Source organism: Pleurodeles waltl, chromosome 10 (assembly GCF_031143425.1).
Source record: "Pleurodeles waltl isolate 20211129_DDA chromosome 10, aPleWal1.hap1.20221129, whole genome shotgun sequence".
Classification (NCBI taxonomy): domain Eukaryota; kingdom Metazoa; phylum Chordata; class Amphibia; order Caudata; family Salamandridae; genus Pleurodeles; species Pleurodeles waltl.
Genome location: NC_090449.1, coordinates 280,676,654 through 280,702,242, shown reverse-complemented (window position 1 = coordinate 280,702,242; position 25,589 = coordinate 280,676,654).

Below are 25,589 nucleotides of genomic sequence, written 5' to 3'. Positions count from 1 at the left end.
GGACTCCCTGTTTGCTACAGGTACAAAGGAGCTGCCCAGAGTCCCCTGCATCAAGTCCTGCAAGCAGAGCCCAGCTGACCAGCGTCCAGTGGCCATTTGAGGATTCTGACCAGGTGCATTCTGGGAATTGTAGTCCAAACTCCCAAGGAGCAACTCAGAGCTTCTGGCACCTTGGATCAAGTTGTGGACGCTTCAAGGACACAAAAAGGACCTCTGGAAGAAGATCCAGAAGTTTGGAGACGTTTGGAGCAACTCCATAAGTTGAAGAGGTGCATTGTGGGAGTTGTAGTTCCAGACCCCAAGAGGCACACCAGAGCCTCTGAACCCTTGGCTGGTGCTGTGGACCACTTTCCTGAATCAAACACTTCTGAAAGTAAGTGTGACAGTGTTACCTCGTGGGTGGCCTGAACTCTGGACTTTGTTCCTTTCCAGTGTGACCTTTTTTTAACTCTTTGAGCGCTAGTTGCTTCTATGCGCTAGAAAGCATTTATTCTTTAAAAATTCATATCTCCGGTTCCCCTGATCCGATTTTATTCATTTTGGTGTCATTTTAAAGATACAAATATAGGCCCTCATTACAACCCTGGCGGTCGGTGTAAAGCGGCGGTAATACCGCAAACAGGCTGGTGGAAAAAAAAATTGATTACAACCTTGGCGGAAACCGCTAATATAGACAGACACTTTAACACCCCGACCGCCACGGCGGAAGAAACAAACAGCGTGGCAGTCACCGCCAACAGACAGGCGGAAGACAAAGTACCGCCCACCCTATTACAAGAGGCCTGTCCGCCACCTTTTCTGGGGCGGAACCAACGCTATCAAAAGCGCGACAGAAACAGTACACAGAAGGGAAAACACTCACCTCTAGACACCCAACAAGGAACCAGGACGCCATGGAGCCCGAACTACAGGTGTTACCAATGCTGGTCTTCCTCCTCTTGTATCAGGAGCAGCAAAGACGCCGTCGACGACCACGGTGAGTACTGCACCTACAACACAGGGGAGGATGGGAGGGAAAAGAGAGTGACACACACACGCAACATGCAATACCCCCACCCCACCCTCACCCACAACACCATACACACAAATACATGCAGGAACATTACATATACACCCCCTCACCCCATGGAAGAATGCAAGGACAGAAGGAAATGATTGTAACGATTGTAATCAATAAAAATCAGATGGTGCAATTTCAAAAATCTGCATCTACAAATATGTACAGCAACTACACAAGTGTACTAATCATTGTCCGTGGACCACTGGGCCCAAAATGCATGGGCGAGGCCCACACATGAAACCTGACTCGAAACGGACAGATCATTAATGGGGCATCAGATCGAAAATATACAGGCACCTCAGGGGGAGGGGGGGGCACCTCAGCCGGATGAACGCACAAAGCCACTGCTGCACGAGGGGGCTCCATGCCCATTGATGTATCCTGGGGAGTGCAAAGCCTCAGTCTCTCAAGTCTCTCCAGTGGGTGGTTTGCCCTCTTCTTTATCCTGGGGAGTGCAAAGCCACAGTCTCTCAAGTCTCTCCAGTGAGTGGTTTGCCCACTGCTTGATCCTGGGGGTGCAAAGCCACAGTCTCTCAAGTCTCTCCAGTGGGTGGTTTGCCCACTGCTTTATCCTGAGGAGTGCAAGGCCACAGTCTCACAAGTGGCTAACAGTCTCCACTGGTTCTGGAGGGGGCTTTGTGCCCAGAGTGCTTCATCCTGCCAAGGACAGAGGTAGTGGATGTCTTTCTCCACTGGTTCTGGAGGGGGCCTGGTGCCCAGAGTGCTTCATCCTGCCAAGGACAGAGGTAGTGGATGTATCTCTCCACTGGTTTTGGAGGGGGCCTGGTGCCCAGACGGCTTCATCCTGCCAAGGACAGAGGTAGTGGATGTCTTTCTCCACTGGTTCTGGAGGGGGCCTGGTGCCCAGAGTGCTTCATCCTGCCAAGGACAGAGGTAGTGGATGTATCTCTCCACTGGTTCTGGAGGGGGCCTGGTGCCCAGACGGCTTCATCCTGCCAAGGACAGAGGTAGTGGATGTATCTCTCCACTGGTTCTGGAGGGGGTCTGGTTCCCAGAGTGCTTCATCCTGCCAAGGACAGAGGTAGAGGATGTATCTCTCCTCTGGTTCTGGAGGGGGCCTGGTGCCCAGAGTGCTTCATCCTGCCAAGGACAGAGGTAGTGGATGTATCTCTCCACTGGTTCTGGAGGGGGCCTGGTGCCCAGAGTGCTTCATCCTGCCAAGGACAGAGGTAGTGGATGTCTTTCTCCACTGGTTCTGGAGGGGTTTGGTGCCCAGAGTGATCTACGTGCAGTGTGGCCGGTACAATTCCCTCACCTGGGTGTGCGTGCCACGAGATTGGCAAGGTTCAGGTAGCATGATACGCCATGGAGGCAGCGACATACCCCACACTGCTGCGGCTGCACCTTCCACCTGCTGGTGTAAACAGTGATGGAAGAAATGCCTCACTAAAGCTGCCAAGGGTCCAGGAACACTCCTCCAGCCTCAGATGACTGACCACTGGGGATTGTAGCCATGTCAGCGGTGTTGCCTGTGTCCAAGGATGCAGCAGAGCCGGTGGCAGTGCTTGTGGCAGTGTCTGTCGCGGCAGTGCTTGCAGCGGTGCTTGAGGCAGTGCTGGCGGCGGTGCATGGGTCAGCACCTGCAGAGGGACACAGCAGGACGTTTCCTGCAGCCTCGGACAGCTGCCCGCTGGGGAAGAGGCTGGGGACTGTTGCTGAGGCTGTGGACGTGCCGGGGGCGGAGCAGGTGGTGGGGCTTGCGGCGGTGTGTGTCGCGGCGGTACTTGCAGTGGTGTCTGTTGCAGCGGTGCTTGCGGCGGTGCATGGGTCAGCACCTGCAGAGGGACACAGCAGGACGTTTCCTGCAGCCTCAGACAGCTGCCCACTGGGGAAGAGGCTGGGGACTGTCGCTGAGGCTGTAGACATGCCAGGGGCGGTGCAGGTGACGGTGTGGGTGGCGGTTGTGGTGGCGGTTGTGGTGGCGGGGCAGCTAGCGGCGTTCGCCTCCGTACAGGTTGGCGTGGTCGTGGACAGAAAGTGTGACACTGGTTCCTCAGTCGGTGCCACCATGCCCTCTCCTGACCTGCTCTTCAGCTTTTTTGCTGAGCCCTTGGTGGCTGGTACTTTAGGCTTCTCCCTCCGGGATGTGGGCACCTTTTTCACCTTGGCAGGTGGCAGAATGTCCTTGCCCTCACTAGGTGGCACACTGGCATCCCTGATGGGTGGCGCACTCCATGAGCCCGCAGTTGCTGGCACCACTGTGGCTGGGGATTTGGTGGCTCAGGTGCTGGGCTGGGACCTGGAAAGCCTGGCCCTAGGGGAAGGACGGGGGAGGTGTAGGGAAGAGGTCAGTGTTAGCCAGGAAGAGTTTCTTAGACACACTGGGTCGGGAAGATGGAGGGGGTTTGGGAGTGGAGGCAGAGGTAGTGGTTGTAGGAGGTGAACGTCTGCTGAATTTGGGTGAAGGTGCATTTGCCAGAGGCTGTTGTGAGGTGGATGGCTGTTTGGTGGGTGCGTGCCTGCGTTTGTGTACTTTGGGAGAAGGGCTCACAGACACACTGAGAGGGGACCCTGGGGATGTGTGCATGGTAGTGGGGTGGTGAGTGCACGTGAGCGGTGTGTGGAGATGGGCGTGCTGGTGATGGAGGCAGTGGCTGAGGATGTAGTGCATGTAGGTGTGAGTGGAGATGAGACAGGGAGGGAGGAGGAGGGCGTGTAGGAGGGGGACACAGTGGAGCCTGTGGATGTTGCTGTGTCTTCATGAGGATGGTGCTTGTGTGAGTGCTTGTGGGATGTGTGGTGCTTATGTTTGCCTGAGCCACTCTTCTGTGTTGATGAGTGTGCATGCTGGTCCGATGGTGTGCTTGGGATAGGCTGAGGGACAGGGGATTGGGTCGGGGTGGAGGAAGTTGGAGGGGGGAGGCTGGACACAGGGACAATGGCTGCCATCAGTGCTGATGCCAGATCCTGAAATGCTCTCTGTTGGGCTGCCTTCCCAGAATGAATGCCCTCCAGTTATACATTTGTTTGTTGCAAATGCCTCTCGACACCCTGGATGGCATTCACAATGGTAGATTGCCCAACAGTGAGGGATCTCAGGAGGTCAATTGCCTCCTCACTGAGGGAAGCAGGGCTGACTGGGGCAGGGCCTGAGGTGCCTGGGGCGAAGGACATGCCCACCCTCCTGGGTGAGCAGGCATGGGAAACACGCTGAGGGGCTGCTGGGAGGGCGGTGCTGGTGGGGGGTGGTGGCTGTAACTGTTGATGTGGTGGGCACAGAGGTGCCCACCACCGCAAGGGAGCTCCCATCAGAGGAGGAGTCACTGTCACTGCTGTCTGCTCATGTCCCAGCCATGGAGCTCCCCTCACCCTCCTTCCCACTGGTGGCTTCAGACTCCGTTGTTTCGCCCTCCAGGGCCAAGTGTGTTGCAGCTCCCTCCTGCTCTGGTGCCGTGCCAATGCTCCTCTGCCTGATGATGCTATTGCACACAAGAACAGGGAGACCACAAAAAGGGGGGGAAAGACAGAAGAAAGACATGTTCAGTGCATGCGACACCACTACCGTTGGCGGACACAACACACAGGGAACAGCCCTCTGCACTACGCCATGCACTAACAGTTCCTAGAAATTTCACCTGACCATTGGGTATTTGCTGCACACCTGGAAGTCACGGGATCCTGACTAGATGTAGATGGCTCTTACCACTAGTGGGGTTGGGGTGCCACATAGCCTGCATCACAAGGGACCTTGCCTACAAACTTCGCCCTATCCTAGGGGAACCCACTGCCCACCTCCCCCACCCAGACACCTCTTAATGCATGCAGAGTCAGCTGAATGAGAGTGTACTCACCCCCTTGTGGCTTCTGTGATGCCCTCAAGCGCCCATCCAACTCCGGATACGCCACCGCCAGGATCCGGAACATCAGGGGGGTCATGATGCGATGGGCACCCCTCCCACGTTGGGAGACCATCCCCAGCTGGGCCTCTGAGGTCTTCTTGCTCCAGCAGCACAGGTCCTCCCATCTTTTACGGCAGTGGGTGCTCCGTCTGTGGTACAAGCCCAGGGTCCGGACGTCCTTGGCGATGGAACGCCAAATACCATTCTTCTGGTGGGAGCTGACCTAGAGGAATGGTACAAGGGGAAGTGGAAATTACTTACCCGTCTGGACCATCATACTCATTGCCCTCAGTTCCCACCCTTGCCCTGACGCCAAGTATCTTCCATCCACACCACTCAAAACAGGCATTACCCATGCAGCATGCTCACAGTGTACTCACCTGTTTGTCTGGAGGACCGTACAGTTGCGTGTACTGGGGGAGGACCCCATCCACTAGTTTCTCCAACTCTTCCGAAGTGAAGGCAGGGGCCCATTCCCCAGACACATGAGCCATTGTCGCTTATAGCACTTGCAGTGTAGGTCCTCTCCTGTTGAAGGTCAGGTATCAAGTGAGTGAACAGACAGAAAATGGCGGTCACGTCCGTGGCGGTGCGTACCGTCACCGCCGGCGTACATCGTCATTGGCTCCTGGGACCCATAGGGCCCAATGTTAACCAATGCTGAATTGTGCCACGGTCTTCGACCGCCCACCACGACAGTGTAGAACGTCAATGCAGTTACCTCATATCCCCTTGTCCTACCTTACAGGTCAGGCAGCCGCCATTTCAGGAGGCCACATGGGATGGATGTTAACTGTGTCACACCTATCTAGGTCGGGAATATAGACAGATACCATCACATTGCGGATTTATTACGTTTCTGAAAATTAAACATTGTGATACCTCAGTTTTGGATGACTCGCTGCTCGCTATTCTCCTCCATAGGGCACGTCCGCTGGGGCAGTTGATGAGATGGTGGCATCCTCCGGTGTACAGACCCCTGGTGGACCTGTCAACCATGAAAGAGAGACACATCCTGGTCACATACTGACTTGATCGTGCAACAATCCAGGAACTGTGTGCCCAGTTGGAGCCGGACCTGATGTCAGCTATCCTCCATCCCACAGGAATCCCCCCTCTAGTGCAGGTACTGTCTGTACTCCATTTCCTGAGCAGTGGGTCTTTTCAAACAACAGTGGTCATGGCATCAGGGAAGTCCCAGCCAATGTTATCTAAAGTGTTGTCCAGAGTGTTATCTGCCCTGCTGAAACACATGCGCAGCTACATCATTTTCCCTCAGGTGGAGGATTTGCTCACAGTGAAAGGTGACTTCTATGCCCTGGGACATATCCCCAACATCATTGGTGCCATTGGGGTGGAGGATTTTCCCACAGTGAAAGGTGACATCTATGCCCTGGGACATATCCCCAACATCATTGGTGCAATTGATGGGACACATGTGGCATTTGTCCCCCCCCCAGAGGAATGAACAGGTGTACAGAAACCGGAAGAGCTACCATTCGATGAATGTGCAGATGGTGTGTTTGGCAGACCAGTACATCTCCCATGTCAATGCCAAGTATCCTGGCTCTGTGCATGACGTGTACATTTTGAGGAATAGCAGCCTTCCTTATGTGATGGGGCAACTCCAGAGGCACTGTGTGTGGCTAATAGGTGAGGTCAAGGTCCCAATACAGTTGACATAGGTGTCTCTGTATGGGGCTGACCCTACGGGTTAGTGTGTGTCTAACAGTTGTCCCTCGAAATTTGCAGGTGTCTCTGGTTACCCAACCTGTCATGGCTACTGACCCCAGTGAGGAATCCCAGGACAAGGGCAGAGGAATGCTACAATGAGGCACATGGGTGAACTAGGAGGGTGATCGAGCGCACCTTCGGCCTCCTGAAGGCCAGATTCCGGTGCCTCCATCTGACAGGTGGATCCCTCTACTACTCACCGAATAAGGTGTGCCAGATAATCGTGGCCTGCTGTATGCTGCACAACCTGGCTTTGCGACGCCAGGTGCCTTTTATGGAGGAGGATGGGCCAGATGGTGTTCCTGTGGCAGCTGTGGAGCATGTGATCAGTGAAGGAGAGGAGGGAGAAGAAGAGGATATCGACAACCGAAACAACATCATCAGGCAATACTTCCAGTGAGACGCAGGGAATAAGATGCCACTGCTTCCCACATCTCATTCTATTGTTGGAACTAGCATGAGTGTGTCATTTTCATTTAGGTTATGGACCCTGCCTTGTCACTTTGACTTTCCATTTCACAGATTTGGGTCCCACTTTGTGCCCTCTGCTATGCGTACTGCTGGCCTACAGCTGTGTTACATTGGTATGTGAACAAGTAAATTGACATTTCTATATTCCATAGTTGTTGTAATTACACATTTGTGAAAGCACAGACTGACTCCAGGTTGTTTTGTGATTGAAGTGTGTTTATTCCTGTGCAAATAAGTGGAAGGGGTTGTAAAATGGGCTTGGGGGATGGTGGAGGAATGTCCATGGCAGAGTCCAGTCTGTTTGTTTCACAGGTGCAGTGTCCAAATGGGCATAGGAAGTGGAGCAATGGCAGTTTAAGGTTGGACAGGGTGACACAGTGGGACAGAAGGGAGATATTCCGGGGGGGGGGTCTCATTTCCTGACAGGGATCTTGGCATTGTTCTCTGTCTTGTTCCTGGATCTCAGGGACCGTTTGCGGGGTGGTTCTCCATCTACAGGGGTGGGGTGCTGGTGTCCTGTTGTTCCTGTGGCGGTGCCTCCTGTCCATTAGCGCAGCCGGAGGTGGAGGGCTGTTCATCATCCAGGCTAGTGTCAGGGGCCCCTTGTTGTGCCACTGTGTCCCTCCTGGTGTTGGTGAGGTCTGCCAGCACCCCTGCAATGGTGACTAGGGTGGTGTTAATGGACTTCAAGTCCTCCCTGATCCCAAGGTAGAGTTCCTCCTGCAGCCGCTGGGTCTCCTGAATCTTGGCCAGTACCGTTGCCATTGTCTCCTGGGAATGATGGTAAGCTCCCATGATGTTGGAGAGTGCCTTGTGGAGAGTGGGTTCCCTGGGCCTGTCCTCCCCCTGTCACACAGCAGTCCTCCCAGTTTCCTTGTTATCCGGTGCCACTGTCCCCTGAACCATGTGCCCACTGCCACTGCCCCAGGTCCCTGATTATCTTGGGTTGGTGGGTTTGCCTGGGTTCCCTGTGGTGGTGGGCACACTGCTGATTGATGTGTCCTGGGGACAGAGGGATGGGCCTGCTGGGTGGGTGCTGTGCTGGTGTTTCCTGAGGGGGGAGGCTCTGTGGTGGCTTGTGCCAGTGTCAGGGGAACCGACTGTCCCGAGGTCCCAGATGGGCCGGGCTGGTCATCTTGATCCAGTTGTGCAGAGCTGCTGTCATCACTGTGGGTCTCTTCTGTGGAGGGACTAGATATGTCTGGCATCTCCTGTCCGGTGACGTTAGGTAGGGGTCCTGTTGGGGTGTAAATGCATAGTTATTTTATCTGTGTGTGCCATTGTGTGCAATGGGTGAGTGACCTTATACTCCAGTGCTTGCATTATTGGCTTGGTCCTTGTGTGATTGGTGATTTTTGGGCATGAGTGAGTCTCTCTACTGGACATGCTTGGGTGATGGATGTCCATGCATTTGTGTTACATGCAGGGCTTGGTTTTGGGATGTGTGGGTTGTGTTCGTGGGGTATCTGTTGGGTGTTGTGGGGATGGGTGTGAGGGTAAGGGTGGGAGTATGTGATGGCATGCAGGTAGGGTGGGGGGGATATAATAGTAAAGATTTGCCTTACCAGAGTCCAGTCCTCCTGCTACTCCTGCGAGGCCCTCAGGATACAGTGTAGCCAATACTTGCTCCACCCATGTTGTTAGTTGTGGGGGAGTAGGTGGGGGTCCACCGCCAGTGCTCTGTACAGCAATCTGGTGTCTGGAGACCACGGAACGCACCTTCCCTCGTAGGTCGTTCCACCTCTTCCTGGTGTCATCCCATGTTCTTGGATGCTGTCCCACTGCGTTTACCCTGTCGACGATTCTGCGCCATAGGTGCACTTGTGATCCGAATAGCTGTGGCTCTACCCGGATGATTTCCTCCACCATGACCCTGAGCTCCTCCTCAGAGAACCTGGGGTGTTGTTAAGGCGCCATGATGTGGTTTGGGTGATGTGTGAGGTGGTGTCTGTTGTGATGTGTGAGGGGATGTGTTGGTGTGTGTTGTTTGAGGTGCATGGATGTTGTGTAAGTGAATGTGTTGTGTCTCTGTGGATGCTGGTGTTGTTTTTGGTAGTGTTTCTCTCTGGGGTGGTTTCGCAATTCTGGTAGTAATGGTTTGTGGGTTATTTGCATGTGTGTTTTATAGTGGTGTGAGTGTGTGGTGTGTGTATGTGTATCAGGTGTGTGTATTTCAAATTGTCCAATGTGGTTGTGTTTTGTTAGTGTGTGTGTATTTTGAGTGTGGCGGTGTGTACCTCCAATGGTTTACCGCGGTTGATTCGTGGGTCGTGATAGTGTGGGCATATTCCTGTTGGCGTGACGGTGTTGGTTTTGTTATCGCCAGTTTATCACTGACCTTTGGTGTGGCAGACTTGTGTGGGTGTCTGTATTGTGGCGAATTCCGAGCTGTGGGTCGTAATACCAGTAGCGTGCTAAAGGGGGCCCATTGGCACTGTTAAATAAAAGACTACAGTGTGCCCAGTCTATGTTAAAAATTGATTCCCCTGATTTAATGGGAGTACAACTCACCTTTGATCGAGATTTTAGGATTATTTTAATTAATGTTTATGCTCGATCTGTTTAACGGGGAATAGAGTCTCAGATTTTGGTGCAGATGTCTGAGTTTTTGGATACCCTACACCCTCTGACAAATTTAATGATTGCTGGTGACATGAACTGTACTTTTGAACATTCCTGTTTAAATACTGGTTTAATGGATGAAGAAGATGAACTGTGGGGTATTCCACAATTAACGGATAAACAATTGTGTATTCACTCTTGTGTTGCTTCCCAGCTGATATCTCTATGTGATATCCCTATGTCTTATGGCTTGCAATGGCCGGACCCCATCTGATCTGGGGATTACACCGACCTTTAAACATGGCTTGTCCACCAGTGTTATTGATTACATCTTAGTGGATGTCAAGTTATGGCCTTCCCTAAAAGACATGAGGGTGGATCAACGCCATGAGAGCGATCACAATCTCTTGCTTCTCACCATGTATAATGATGTATTTAGGAGATCACAACATGGCCATCGTACCGTGGTTCCAACACCACTGTTGGATAATAGTTCCTTTCGGGTCTGCTGGCCTAAAATGCTGTCTAATCCCTCTTTGATAAAAAGGATCTATCAGTTGTTTGTTGATGTAATGGCTATATATGAGAAATAGGAAACTACAGAAATTCCTATTCTCAGCATTCACTGATTTATTGAAGAAACTTCAGATTATTTTCTGACTGTAATTCAAAATCCAATGTGTGGTTTAACACGGATTGCTCCGAGGCAAAATTAGGGATAAAAACAGTTATTGTGACACTTTCCCAGGGGCAAAACAATCTGCCGACTCACCTGTAATAAGACCATATTGCAAGCAAAGAAAAGCTGGGAAGATTCAATTTGGCAGAACCTGCTTAATGCTATTAAAATTAATGACAATGCGATATTTTGAAAGTTACTATCTAATAGACAAAGAGAGGGTAAGAGCACCATGAGTAACTATATTCAACCTGATAGCTGGGTGAGTCATTTTTCTAAACTCTATGCCCTACCTTGTAATCTTTCAAATCATGAACCCCATTCCCCGCTGACGGTCAGAATGAATTTTTCTCTGGACAATCTAGGACCAGAATGCTTCACATATGAAGATCCAGTTATCTTCACTATGGATGAAACTGTAGCAGCAATTAATTCCCAAATCTGCCAAAGCGCCAGGACCGGACAAGATTCCGGGGAACTTATATCAATCTAAACCAATAGTATGGTCCTGGTATATAAACACGATTTCGAATAAAATCGCAGCAGGGGGTCCGATTCCGAGTAATGTGAGCTCCTCAGCAAACTATAGACCTATTAGCCTCATTGATAATCTCAAAAAAATCTTTGCCAAACAACTTTTGGGAAGGCTATTAAGCTGGGTTCAAGACCATCAGGTGTTATCCCCACTACAGGCGGGTTTTCACCCAAAAATCAGTATGGTTTACCAGGTTTTCAGGTTGATGCTTTTATACTGGAAATACATAGTTCTTGTCAAGCAAAATGTATATGTTGTTTTTGTGTACGTTCGATCCGCTTTTGATATGGTACCTAGGGAAAAACTATGGGAAGTGTGATACAGAATGGGTACTCCCAATAGTATAGTTCATCTACTGCAATGGTTACACGAGAATACTTATGCCCAGGTGAGATGGGATCATCAGGGAGAATTAACAGAACGTATCCCTATTCAGAGCGGGGTCCGTCAGGGATGTGTCCTGGCTCCAAACCTATTTACATTGTTTATAAATGAGGTGGTACAAGTATTGTCTACTTGTTAGAATGATGCCCCCTCTTTAAACTCACGGACAATTCCTATTTTATTGTTCGCAGATGATTCCTTACTTATTTCTAAGACCCCTATGGGTCTTCAAATTCTTGTTGACAGGTTCAAATCATATTGTGTTGACTTTGGCATGGAATTGAATGCTAGTAAAATGAAACTAATGGTGTTCAGTCCAGGACCAATTAGGAAATGCAATAATATTTTAGATGGGACCCCTTTAAGTAAGGTTAGTTCAATAGATTACCTTGGAGTGAGGATCTCAAATAATCTTCAATGGGAGGACCAGATTAGCAAAAGTGTGGCACCTCTTCAGCACAGGGCGGGTGCTATCCTGCGTTTCTACAAAAGCTCTGCATCAAAAGTAGTATCTCCGGCCATTAAGATCTACTTGGCCAAGGCGCAGGGTGCGGCCGCCTATGCTGCCGAGGTGTGGGGGTTCTACAATGGCAATAGAATGTCTCTGGGCAAAAACAATTTCTCTAGGGCTTTACTTGCATTCCCTCGTAGCACACCCTTGATCCCGGTTTACTTGGACCTCGGGTTCAACCGTGTCGCTGATTTAATAGCCCTGGGACCCTTGCTTTTCTGGGTAAGGATTTGGACTACCTCTGAGTTTAGCCTTTACAGGGATTCCCTTCTTGACCTCTTGAGAAGACCGAAGGTAGAATCCATTCCATGGTTTAGACATGTGTCAAAATGGTTTCGTATTTTGGGGCTTGGAAAATCCACAGAATTTAGGAAGAAATCATAAATCCATTTTGAAAGCTGCTTACTGGTCTTTTGTAAAAAATAACCTTCTCTCTTGTACATCACATGGTCGGTTGACTGACCAATTTCTTGTTTTCAAGTGGTATCCCCAATTCAAACCATATGTAGATCTTATATCTGATACACTAGGGAAGAGTTTTTATGCTCGTTTTGGTTTTGGATGTCTACAATTATTGTCCTTAACAAACAGATGGGGATTGCTGTCTTCTACATCCGACCAATGCCCTGCTTGTCGTAATTGTGTTGAATCTGTTGAAAATTTCATCTTCTTTTTTCCGGCATACTACGCCTCTCGGCCGTAGTTGCACAATTTGCCGGATCCTGGGCATAGGACAATGTCATACCGCTTTAAAGATTTTTAAAAGTGACACTTCAACTATTTTAATCTCTGCGGTTACCAAGTTCCTTGTGGCTGCTTCGTATACACGTATTCGCTTTCTTAAGAATTCTAAATCCTTGTATGCACACAAGGTGAGAGTGATTATACATTTTATTGTAACTGTTGGCCTTTTACATTTTTTTGTATGCTCTTAATTATTTGTTTTAAATTGTGTTTTTATGGTAGCTTTAATGGTTATGTTGACCGAATGAAGCTTGTGTTTTCTTTAGAGAGAGATTTATAGTTAACTTACCATATAATAAAACAACTCCTGATTTACTGAATGTGATGTATTGACTCCCAATATAAGGCATCCAAAATAACCATAGCATATATACATTTTATATATGTTGCTCAACATATAGAATTTAGACATACATGTTTTTGACAATGTGGGAGATGGTTAGGTATGATGTTTGATATGTAGGGGCGTTGTGAGGTCTTTTTGGGCCCATTTTAGTTCTCCATCTTAGCTTAGTGTTATATTTTACGCATTTCAGGCTGATATCAATTTAGCAATAACATTTTACACATTTTATGCTTGCACAACATTATTCTGAGAATATGCTGAACATGCTTCTTGTTTTTAGTAAGCTGTTCTCGAGATGTAATCCATACACTCTGTTTCAGACTAGAAAAATAGAACAAGATATCCTACTGCTTACATTGTACACTAGAGACAGCTCCTGAAACCAGACATTTCATTGCATCAGACCTTCGCCTCTAACACAATGTGATTTTTATTATTTAAATGCTGCACTGCCCTACAGAGGTCAGAAGAGCACTCCTTCCATTGTTGTCCTGGACAAATCTTGCATTTGATATACAGCTCTGCTGATGTTGATCTTCCATCTTGTAGAGAAAGATTGACAACTCCAATATAGACTGGCTCCCCTCTCCAGGTATGGGGGTCTTAGGCTATCCCCCTAGATCAGGCAGAGGGTACACCTGCTATGCTCTCAGAATGTAGGACGTGCTACTTAGGAAGATATAGAGATCAGATTGCCATGGTTAGATTATTCGTTTTATTCACCATGTTGGTTCTGCTGGTTATATTTCTTTGTTACATCTGCCTAATGATAGCAGCTCATTCTCTGTATGCCACTAAATGTTTGAAAACCTTTATTCATATCTTTCTTGTGTTTAGCCTAGGCATGCATGAGTAAAACCACAAAAAGGTGAGATCTGTTCTACAACTTCCTTGAGAGTCAGAGTGTCATGTTTAGATTGCCAAAATCATATGTTACCCTGAGAAGGTTGGGGATTCAGGTGAGGCACGGATTGTGAGCTGGCTAGGAATTAGGCTGACAGTTCCTGATGGTGTAGACAGACTCAGCTCTCACTTCCTGAAGTTCTGTTGTCCTAATATGCAGTCCTACCTTTTAGTGGGAACCGTATAACATGGTGCCATCAACTTTATAGGTCAGGTAGTAATTTAACGGGTCTCCTGAGTAGTTATTGTGTGTGCCCAAGATCCCATTTTCACCTTAAAATGGAGATGTCAGTGGTGTTAGGGATTAATCCTTCTAATCATTGTGAAATACCTATATTTTTGCCTGTGGGTTGTTCAAGCTTGAACATTTAAAAGGATCCCCTGCGACAGTATTTTCCCTCTCCGAGTTCCATTCAATAAATAGTGAATGTTATTGATATACCTGTTAACTGCAGTCATGCTGTCACAGCACATTTAAAATTACATGGGCTACCTAATGGGAGTGGAGTTGTTACCTTTGTGGGTGAGGCTCATGAAGCTTTTAAAACTGGAGTATTTTACTCATGGGTTGTTGGAAAGTGGATAATTGGTAAGGACAGGTAAGTACCTACATTTAGCAATAGGACACTAACCTCCACTTAGGTCCAGTTTGATCTCAATAAATTAAACCCAGCTCAACCCTTGGTAGCTTGGCAATGAGCAACAAGGCTTAACTTAGGAGACAAGTGTGTAAAACATTTAAAAATCAAAACACAATAAACAACCAACACCAATTTATAAAAATAGATTAGATTTTTATCTTTAAAAGGACATGAGAATGATTAAAATCGGATAAGGGGAACCGGAGATATGAATTTTTGAAGGATTCAAGTTTTCAAGTGCATAGAAGAAAAAAGCTCCCAATGGGTTAAAAAAGGTCACAATGGATAGGGACAAAGTCCAGAGTTCAGGCCACCCACGAGGTAACACTGTTACACTTACTTTCAGAAGTGTTTCTTGATTCAGGAAAGTGGTCCACAGCACCAGCCAAGGGTTCAGAAGATCTGGTTTGACTCTTGGGGTCTGGGACTACAACTCCCACAATGCACCTCTTCAACTTACGGAGTTGCTCCAAATGTCTCCAAACTTCTGGATTTTCTTCCAGAGGTCCGTTTTGGGTCTTTGAAGTGTCCACAACTTGATCCAAGATTCCAGACATTCTGAGCTGCTCCTTGGGAGTTGGGACTACAATTCCCAGAATGCACCTGGTCAGAATCCTCAAAAGGCCACTGGATGCTGGTCGACTGGGCTCTGCTCGTAGGACTTGATGCAGGAGACTCTGGGGAACTCCTTTGTATTCGTAGCAAACAGGGAGTCCCTTCTTGAAGCAGTAGAAGACAGGCAAAGTCCTTTTAGTGGTGAAACCCAAGTGTACAGCTGGTGCAATCCTTCAGAGTGCAGTGCCCAGGTACAGGTCAGGGGTCCAGCAGGACAGCCCTTCTTCTTCTTTGTCTTGTTCCTTGTAGGGATCTGTGGTGTGCGTGCAGCTCTGCCATATTTATCCTTGCTCCTGGGTGGAAAGCAGGGGGGTCCTGGTTGTCCAATCACAGGCAGGCTCCTTCAACATCTGCTGAGGCAGATCTCCTCTCCCAGCCACATCCTTTGTGTTCAGCCCAGGCCACTTCACATCTCATCAAGGCAGCCTGGCCAGGCCACCAGAGGCTGGCCAATCAGAGAAGGACACTACAGAGCTGAAGTTGGTAACTTTCAGGTAGGATATTACAACTCTTTACCTGAACTAGTTATAATAAATCCAACAATTGTAAGTTGTGAGATTTATTATAACAATTAATTTGATACCAAACGCAAGGTATCTGGCACTTATGGGGACTTTGTCAATTAAAATACATTCTTCCCATTGTAGCCTATGGAGTCCATTCACTACAGTGAGGGAAAAACTAATTTGGCTATTTTACCTCACCAGGGCTTATAAAACAATTTTTATAAGGTCCTTGCTTAAAGCTGCAAGGCAGCCAACCCTAGGGGCACATAGGCCCTCATTCCGAGTTTGGCTGGCGGCGGTAGCCGCCAGCCAAACGGGGACCGCCACTTGGCCGCTCCGCGGTCAAAAGACCGCTGAGGCCATTCTGGCTTTCCCGCTGGGCCGGCGGGCGCCCGCCAAAGGAGCGCCCGCCAGCCCAGCGGGAAAGGCCCTGCAACAATGAAGCCGGCTCCGAATGGAGCCGGCGGAGTTGTTGGGGTGCGACAGGTGCAGTTGCACCCGTCGCGATTTTCACTGTCTGCAGTGCAGACAGTAAAAATCTTTCTGGGGCCCTGTTAGGGGGCCCCTGCATTGCCCATGCCAGTGGCATGGGCAATGCAGGGGCCCCCAGGGGCCCCACGACACCCGTTCTCGCCATCCTGGTTCTGGCGGTGAAAACCGCCAGAAACAGGCTGGCGGGAAGGGGGTCGGAATCCCCATGGCGTTGAGGATTCTCCCAGCCGGGGGTAATCCGGCGGGAAACCCGGCTGGGCGACCGCGGCTTCACAGCCACGATCGGAATACAAAAGGAAGCACCGCCAGCCTGTTGGCGGTGCTTCTGTGGTCGTCGACCCTGGCTGTCGATGACCGCCAGGGTCAGAATGACCCCCATAGTGCCTTAGGGGTGACATATATGTAAAAATAAGTTTGTTTGAGACTTTGGAAGTACTAATTCCAAAGTCGAATTTGCACAAAACTTTAATTTAAAAGCAGCCAGCAAGGCAGGCCTGCCTTTAGAAAGACCCTGGGCACCTCAGTAGTGTACATATGGGTGCACTACTTATGATGGAGTCCCTAAAACTACATGCCCTACCATATACTAGGGACTTATAGGTAGGTCGACATAGCCATTTATAATTAGACTAATTTGCATACTCATTTTAAGCAGAGCACATGCCCTGGGACTGGTTAGTAGTACCCAGGGCACCATCAGAGTCAGGAAAACACCAGCAAAAAGAAAAAAATAAGGGCAAAAAGTTAGGGGGCCTCTGCAATCAGACCTGTTTTCTCATATGGGTCACTTTTCCTGTAGTCCATGCTAATACACAAACATTTCACACGTACTCTAAAGCTGCCATACCAGGACAATACAGAGCTTATAATGATTTCGAAATAGCAATAACATAAGTGGAACATCCAAATTGGTTCCAAGGTACTCTACCACATGTATTACAAAATATGAGACTGGATCCCCTCAGTTACACACCATATCCAAATATATCAGCGGAATGCTGCCAATTTACATCAACCATACAATGGTCTAGTTAGGCTATATAGACGTTTAACACAGTTTGTTATGCACACTGTAACAACTGCCTCAGCAAGAGCTGTTCAAGCTGCTCAGCCAAAGTTAGCTTCACCTCCAATTAATCCTGTAACTTTTAAAACTATTATGGGCAAGATTACCACCAGATGGGAGGAAAATCAGTTCTGGATTGCATACAAAAATCAGCTTGAAACAGTGTTTCACCATACGGAACTCCAGGATAAACATAAAATCCTCACCATATGCTTACTGCTTCAAATGATTACCCCTATTAATGACTGCAGAACTTGGGGCACAGTCTGCTTCAATATTTTAATTGTAATTGTACTTTATATAGCCCTTACTACCCCTGACGAGGTGTTGAAGTGATTTTCGGAGAGTAGCATGCTACTCCAGAACCCAAAAGGATTAGTATAAAAAAAAATGAGTACAGTATTGGTATAGGGAGGTATGAGTTAATTTGAGTTGAGCACATGCAAGTGTTTTAGTTGGATTGAGTAGAATAATGGAAGGATAGAGGAGGGAAGAGTGTAGAAAGCGTTATTAGGGAGATCATAGTAGTAAGAGGAGTTTTGGGATGAGTAAAGGAGAGATGGAGGAGGGGAGAGTCTGTAGAAAGGAATTAGGGAGAGAATAGCAGTAAATAGGGTTTGGGATGAGTCAAACGAGAGACAAATGAGGGAGAATTTAGTGGAGGTGTTTGGGAGATCATGGTAGTAAACTGAGGTTTCGGTTGAGACAGTGGGGTAGAGGAGGGAAGAGTCTAAGAAGAGTTATTTTTGACCCCATAGTAGCAGAATGGGTTTGGGGGAGGCAGAGAGTGGAGATAGAGGATAGATTGATAGGGGAATAGTGTGATGGTGTGACAGGGCAAAGCTTTTGAGAGTAATTTTTCCTCTTGTGCAGTAGGACTAAAGAAATATGTAGATACATGATTACATAGCAAGGGTATATACGTGTAAGGAATATAAAACATTGAGATTTAGGGGGTCATTATGACCCTGGCGGTATTTGACCGCCAGGGCCAAAACAACGGGAGCACCGCCAACAGGCTGGCAGTTCCTCCCGTCGTATTTGGACCGCGGCGATAGCGCCGCAGTCGCACCGCCGGGGCCGGCGGTATACCGCCATTTTAGCCCCGGCGGTGATAGTCCGCCAGGGCAGCGCTGCCCTGGGGATTATGACTCCCCTACCGCCAGCCTGTTTCTGGCGGTTTGCACCGCCAGGAAGAGGCTGGCGGTAAGGGGACTCAGGGGGCCCCTGGGGGCCCCTGCACTGCCCATGCACTTGGCATGGGCAGTGCAGGGGCCCCCAGGCAGAGTCCCATCGCGCATTTCACTGCCCAAATTTCGGGCAGTGAAATGCGCGACGGGTGCGACTGCACCCGCTGTACATCAGCATTGCCGCCGGCTCAATTACGAGCCGGCGGCAATGTTGATGTTACTTTTCCGCTGGCCCAGCGGAAATGTCAAAATAGGGAGCCAGCCATACCGCCAGCAATGGCGGTATTCTGGCGCCCGCAACCTCGGCGGTCTGCCATGCAGACTGCCGAGGTTGTAATGACCCCCTAAAAGTTGTATTGTATCACACACTTTCAAGAGTTGCAGTATTTGAAGTTAATTTATTTGTGTACTTTTATAACATTATTTTATCTTTTCTCAATATTTGAATAGTGAAGTGCTTGTAGATAGTACTGATAATATTAACCTACTGGGATAGATAAAATAAAGATATATATATATATATATATATATATATATATATATATATATATATATATATATAATATACTACCTACTGGTGGTTGCCACTAGGTAGTTATAGTTAAGACTATTTTTTCCATAGACGGTTTTTTGTTTTCCCTCGTACGCATCTAATCAAACATCTTATGTAGAAACTATGCAATGACCTATGAACATGTTAAGCGTAGAATAATACGAATAATATGCAGATATTCACACACACACACACACACCCACACACACACATACAAAACACATATATACACTGTAGGAAGTTGGCTCTGTATATACTATTTCAAAGTAAGAAATAGTGTGCAGAGTCCAAGGGTTTCCCTTAGAGGTAAGATAGTGGCAAAAAGAGATAATTCTAATGCTCTATTTTGTGGTAGTGTGGTCGAGCAGTAGACTTATCAGAGGGTAGTGTTAAGCATTTGTTGTACACACACAGGCAATAAATGAGGAATACACACTCAAAGACAATTCCAGGCCAATAGGTTTTTAAACAGAAAAATACATTTTCTTAGTTTATTTTAAGAACCACAGGTTCAAGATTTACAATCAATACTTTAAATGAAAGGTATTTCACTCAGGTATCTTAGGAACTTTGAATAATCACAATAGCATGTACAGTTTTGGCAAAAATGGCAATAAGCTATTTTAAAAGTGGACACTGCACAAATCAACAGTTCCTGGGGGAGGTAAGTAAATGTTAAGTTCACAGGTAAGTAAAACACTTACAGGGTTCAAAGTTGGGTCCAAGGTAGCCCACCGTTGGGGGTTCAAGGCAACCCGAAAGTTACCACACCAGCAGCTCAGGGCCGGTCAGGTGCAGAGGTCAAAGTGGTGCCCAAAACACATAGGCTTCAATGGAAATAGGGGTGCCCTGGTTCCAGTCTGCCAGCAGGTAAGTACCCGCGACTTCGGAGGGCAGACCAGGGGGTTTTTGTAGGGCACCGGGGGGGACACAAACAGGCACAGAAAGTACACCCTCATCGGCACTGGGGCGGCCGGGTGCAGAGTGCAAACAGGCGTCGGGTTTTCTATAGAAATCAATGGGGAGACCCGGGGTCTCTTCAACGATGCAGGCAGGCACGGGGGGGGGGCTCCTCGGGGTAGCCACCACCTGGGCTAGGCAGAGGGTCACCTGGGGTTCGCTCCTGCACTCGAGTTCGGTTCCTTCAGGTCCTGGGGGCTGCGGGTGCAGTGTGGTTTCCAGGTGTCGGGTTCCTTGAAGCAGGCCGTCGCGGTCAGGGGGAGCCTCTGGATTTCCTCTGCAGGCGTCGCTGTGGGGGCTCAGGGAGGTCAACTCTGGCTACTCACGGACTCACAGTCGCCGGGGAGTCCTCCCTGTAGAGTTAGTTTTCTGCAGGTTGAGCCGGGGGCGTCTGGTGCAGAGTGGAAATTCTCACGCTTCCGGCAGGAAACGTGTGGTCTTTAAAAGTTGCTTCTTTGTTGCAAAGTTGCAGTTTTGTTGAGCAGGGCCACTGTTCTCGGGAGCTTCTTGGTCCTTTTAGATGCAGGGCAGTCCTCTGAGGCTTCAGAGGTTGCTGGTCCCTGTTGGATGCGTCGCTTTTGCAGTTTTTCTTGAAGTGGGGAGACAGGCCGGTAGGGCTGGGGCCAAAGCAGTCGTCGTCTCCGTCTTCTCTGCAGGGCTTCAGGTCAGCAGTCCTTCTTCGTCTTCAGGTTGCAGGAATCTAGTTTCCTAGGTTCTGGGGTGCACCTAAATACTGAATGTAGGGGTGTGTTTAGGTCTGGGAGGGCAGTAACCAATGGCTACTGTCTTTGAGGGTGGCTACACCCTCTTTGTGCCTCCTCTCTGTTGGGAGGGGGTGCACATCCCTAATCCTATTGGGGGAATACTCCAAAATCAAGATGGAGGATTTCTAAAGGCAGGGGTCACCTCAGCTCAGGACACCTTAGGGGCTGTCCTGACTGGTGGGCGACTCCTCCTTGTTTTTCTCATTATCTCCCCTGGACTTGCCGCCAAAAGTGGGGGCTGTGTCCAGGGGGCAGGCATCTCCACTAGCTGGAGTGCATTGGGGCATTGTAACATGAAGCCTGAGCCTTTGAGGCTCACTGCTAGGTGTTACAGTTCCTGCATGGGGGAGGTGTGAAGCACCTCCACCCAGAGCAGGCTTTTGTTTCTGTCCTCAGAGAGCACAAAAGGCCCTCACCACATGGGGTCAGAAACTTGGCTCTCAGCAGCAGGCTGGCACAGACCAGTCAGTCCTGCACTGAACAATTGGGTAAAATACAGGGGGCATCTCTAGGATGCCCTCTGTGTGCATTTTTTAAATAAATCCAATACTGGCATCAGTGTGGATTTATTATTCTGAGAAGTTTGATACCAAACTTCCCAGTATTCAGTGTAGCCATTATGGAGCTGTGGAGTTCGTTTTTGACAAACTCCCAGACCATATACTTAATATGGCCACAACTGTACTTACAACGTCTAAGAATAGACTTAGACACTATAGGGGCATATTGCTCATGTAGCTATGCCCTCACCTGTGGTATAGTGCGCCCTGCCTTAGGGCTGTAAGGCCTGCTAGAGGGGTGACTTACCTATGCCACAGGCAGTATTTTGTATGCATGGCATCCTGAGGGGGATGCCATGTCGAATTTGCCTTTTTCTCCCCACCAACACACACAATCTGCAATGGCAGTGTGCATGTGTTAGGTGAGGGGTCCCTTAGGGTGGCACAACCTATGCTGCAGCCCTTAGGGACCTTCCCTGGTCACAGGGCCCTTGGTACCACTGGTACCTTTTACAAGGGACTTATCTGTGTGCCAGGGGTGTGCCAATTGTGGAAACAATGGTACATTTTAGGTGAAAGAACACTGGTGCTGGGGCCTGGTTAGCAGGGTCCCAGCACACTTCTCAGTCAAGTCAGCATCAGTATCAGGCAAAATGTGGGGGTACCTGCAACAGGGAGCCATTTCCTTACATACTCATAATTTATTACATACTCGTGGTTGCCACTAGGTAGTTATAGTTAGGACCATTTTTTCCATACAGCTTTTTTTGTTTTGCCAATAACTTTGGCACTGTTTGAGGAATCTTCATGACATTTCCAAAACTTACATTTCAGTCAGTTCAGCTGCTGTGTCGAAAGTTGCTAGGTGATCACCCATGCAGGGGCTGAGAAAAAGGGGGGTGCCAAAACACTTTTTACCCATTGTACGTTAATCGGATGTTTCAAATGTTTAAACACAACTGCAGCCCAAACTGCTCAAAAGAATCACACCAAATTTGGCAGAAAGATAGCTCTTTGTCCAGAAAGCACGCTTTTCTTGATTTGGTGTAAATCTGTTAAGTAGTTTTGGAGTAATTCGAGTTTAAAAAATATAGATATCTAGGCACACGCATAGTCTGCAGATCAAACTGTCCCGGTGCTGATATATGATTGGCTGCCAACACTTCAACAAGGAAGCGTTGTCGCCGTCCGAGTCCCACAAATTTTTTTTTTTTAAAAGGAGACCAGCAAGTGAAAGACACCAGGAAGTGGAGGAGACGAGCAAACAGAGGAGAGAGCAAGCAGTGATCTAAATTCAAGTTCAGGAGGGAGAGCAAGCAGTACTCAGAAAGCAGGCATTTTATTTATACCTTTTTATGTGCCAACACTGTGCACTGAATGGCTAGAGGCCGTGCTGCAGGAAAGGAAGCATAGGGCGAATATGCAGAGTTTTAGGACAGCTTAGCATCTGCCATGAGTCTGCACTTGAAGGACCTTAACGGCAGGCAGGAGGAGAGGCAAGGGACGAGACAGGCTGGAGATGAGGCAGACAGGAGACAAGGCAGGCTGTGGTCAAAGAAAGCTCAAGGAATGAGAGAAGGGCACACTGTTGAGTGGAGGCAAGTATGGGGCATACAAGAAGCTGTGCCACAGCAAAGGTCCAGGGCAGACCCATACATGACAGACCCTGAACATCCACCCGATGGAGAGTGGGCCTCACCTTGCTGTCACTGCCCTTTTGTCCAATCTCTGACTGCACAATGTAGACCAGGGAATCGATCAGCCTGTCACAATGCTACAGCTTCTACCGTGCCTCATTGCAATCCAAGCTGATGTTCCTAAGGCAGCCTGCTCATATGCCATAACGCATGGGACTTGAGGTTTTGACTAAAGTGTTAAAGCAGATACAGAATGAGTACAGGGCAATGCTTGCCCTGGATTTGGGTATAACATTATTTGTCAATATTGCTACATTCTCCCAATTATTTTAAGTAATATTAAATGGAAGCAGCAGCGCTGGAAATTCACCAATGCCTCACCCATGTGGGGGTTGCAGACCAAGTGTGTGAAATAACAAAAATGATTGCTGACACCATTACATCTATAGGTTTGAGATAATATGGGAGTAAGGCCAAAATTCCACAGCATAAAACTAATTCTATGAAGGACAATACAGAGGAGCAAGCACCTGAGTTTTATTAAAAAATGCTGGGACATCCAGAAAAATAAAGAAAAATCACGGGGTGGAACTCCGCAACCGGAGTCCTCTGATAAACGTTATAATTTGCGTAACTATGATCCACTAAAACAACCTGATAAGTATCAGTATACTGATATACATTTTTCTCATTCCTTTCAAGATTCAGTGGACAAATGATCAAAGAGAAAGGGGGCATTCACAGCGTAGACAAGAAATGTATGTGAAACCGAAAAGGAACTCACAACACTTGTCTCACACTATCATACAAAAGGAAGAGAAACTTCACAACAAAAACTCAATTAAAAAAGAAGAAGGTTGCAAGTATTTTGGCTAGATATGCCACACACATTGAGAATGCTCTTCAAAACAAGACCTGGGCTGTAACTCTGCTGGACAGCATGCAGAGATCACACTAGTTTGCCAGAATCTTCAAGAGTTCCTGGATGCAAAAGCAACTAATGACTTCATTGAAGTATAAACCCTAGGTCAGTGGGTGGCCCATCCTGACAGACTATATAAATTAAATATACAAATTGAGAGTGATATAATGCGTATTATTAAAGTAATTTTCTGGGAAAATGTAACACTTAGCTATGACATTCCCTTAGTGGAGTCTGATTGGCCTCCAGAGTGTGTTAGAACAGTCCTAGAAGAGGAAGATGTAATACTACCGTCTTTCTCCATTCTTCTCCCAGAAGATGTAAAACAAGTGTGTGCCACAGAATGGGCTCTTCAACAAGCCCTGAAATTATACCCCAATCATGTAGGCTGGGATAAGGATTCACCTTATCACATTATACCGATAAGGCCAAGCTAGCAAGTGCAACCATAGTACACAATAAAACATGAAGTGAAAGCTCCTGTGAGGGAAATTCTCTCACAACTAGAGTACCAAGGAGTAATTGAACCCTGTGTATCTCCTATGAATAACCCTTTATTCCCAGTAGCTAACCCAGATCATTCCTACCACATAGTCTTAGGTTATGGACATTTAAACAGTCACACTTTCACATTTGCAATTCAAAACTTACATTTAATGGCTTTTATTGAACAATATTGTCCATAAAAAATATAAAACAACCTTGAATATTTCTAATGTTTTTTCTGCCAAAATATAGTGCCTGATAGCAGTGATCTAATGGCGTTATCTGTGCTAGGCTCACAACTTCACTTTTGTCGGCTCCCAAGAGTATAGGAACAGTCCTGATCTATATACTGCCTGAGTAGCATCAATTCTACATGATTTTGACCCAGAAGCATTGTCCTATGTTGACAATATATATCTGATGTATGACAATTTAAACATACATTTAGCCAGAGCAGATCACATTGTTTTGGGATTTGCTCAACATGACTACAGTTTTAATTTCAAGAAGGCAAAAATATTCTTTCTTAGTGTCCTATTTTTAGGATACAAGTTATCAAATTGGGGCATGAGGCTGGCACCATATTTCCTAGAGAAACTGGATCTTTCACAAGCCTCATATACCATGAACAATGTACAATCCTTGTTATGTTTTGTTCCGTTTTTGAAGAACATACATACTAGATTATGCACAATGCATAAAACCATTAAACAATTCAATTCACCCAGACCTTTACAGTACACATTGGAAAACAGATCATACACAGATTCTTTATTTCAAATTATTTTCATTATAATGCAAGAAACATCTAATTCATTATTAATCGAAAAGACATATGAAATCAGTTAAAGAATGTGAAATAAAGAATGAGAATGATTCTGTAAACCACTGAGCCCCACTTGATTACAGGAGAATAAAGGGGATTAATTCCACATAGAAATGTGAAGGCTGGACCAGGTTACACTTTTTTTTTTACTTTTTAAGAATTTGTCCCTGCTCTTGGGCCTATAGAAATACAGAGAGTCCCTTTTTTATGTATGTACATTTACTGAGAGTGACACAGTGCCCACTGCATATAAATCACATTTATATTCTAATGCTGAAATGTGTTTTGCATCCACTGAAAACACACTTTCTACATTTCAGATGTCTGTCATAAAGGAAAGACCATTGGCTCCATGGAAATACATAAATGTGGTTACTCCCAATCTAGCCATCGAGGCTGTCACTGAGACCACCATTCCTAATGTGAAAGCCTTAAATCTTAGATGGATACAATGGGCCACTTCCTTGACAGCAACTGATGCACACTATTTCTTTGACCACACAATACAAATGCAAGCATTTTTCCAATATGAATAAGAATACCCCATGCCCACTAAGGTATTGCCACATAATATATACCGATTCAACACAGCCTGCTATAGGCACCAAACACCAAAACTTATCAGCCTGTGCCGCAGTACAT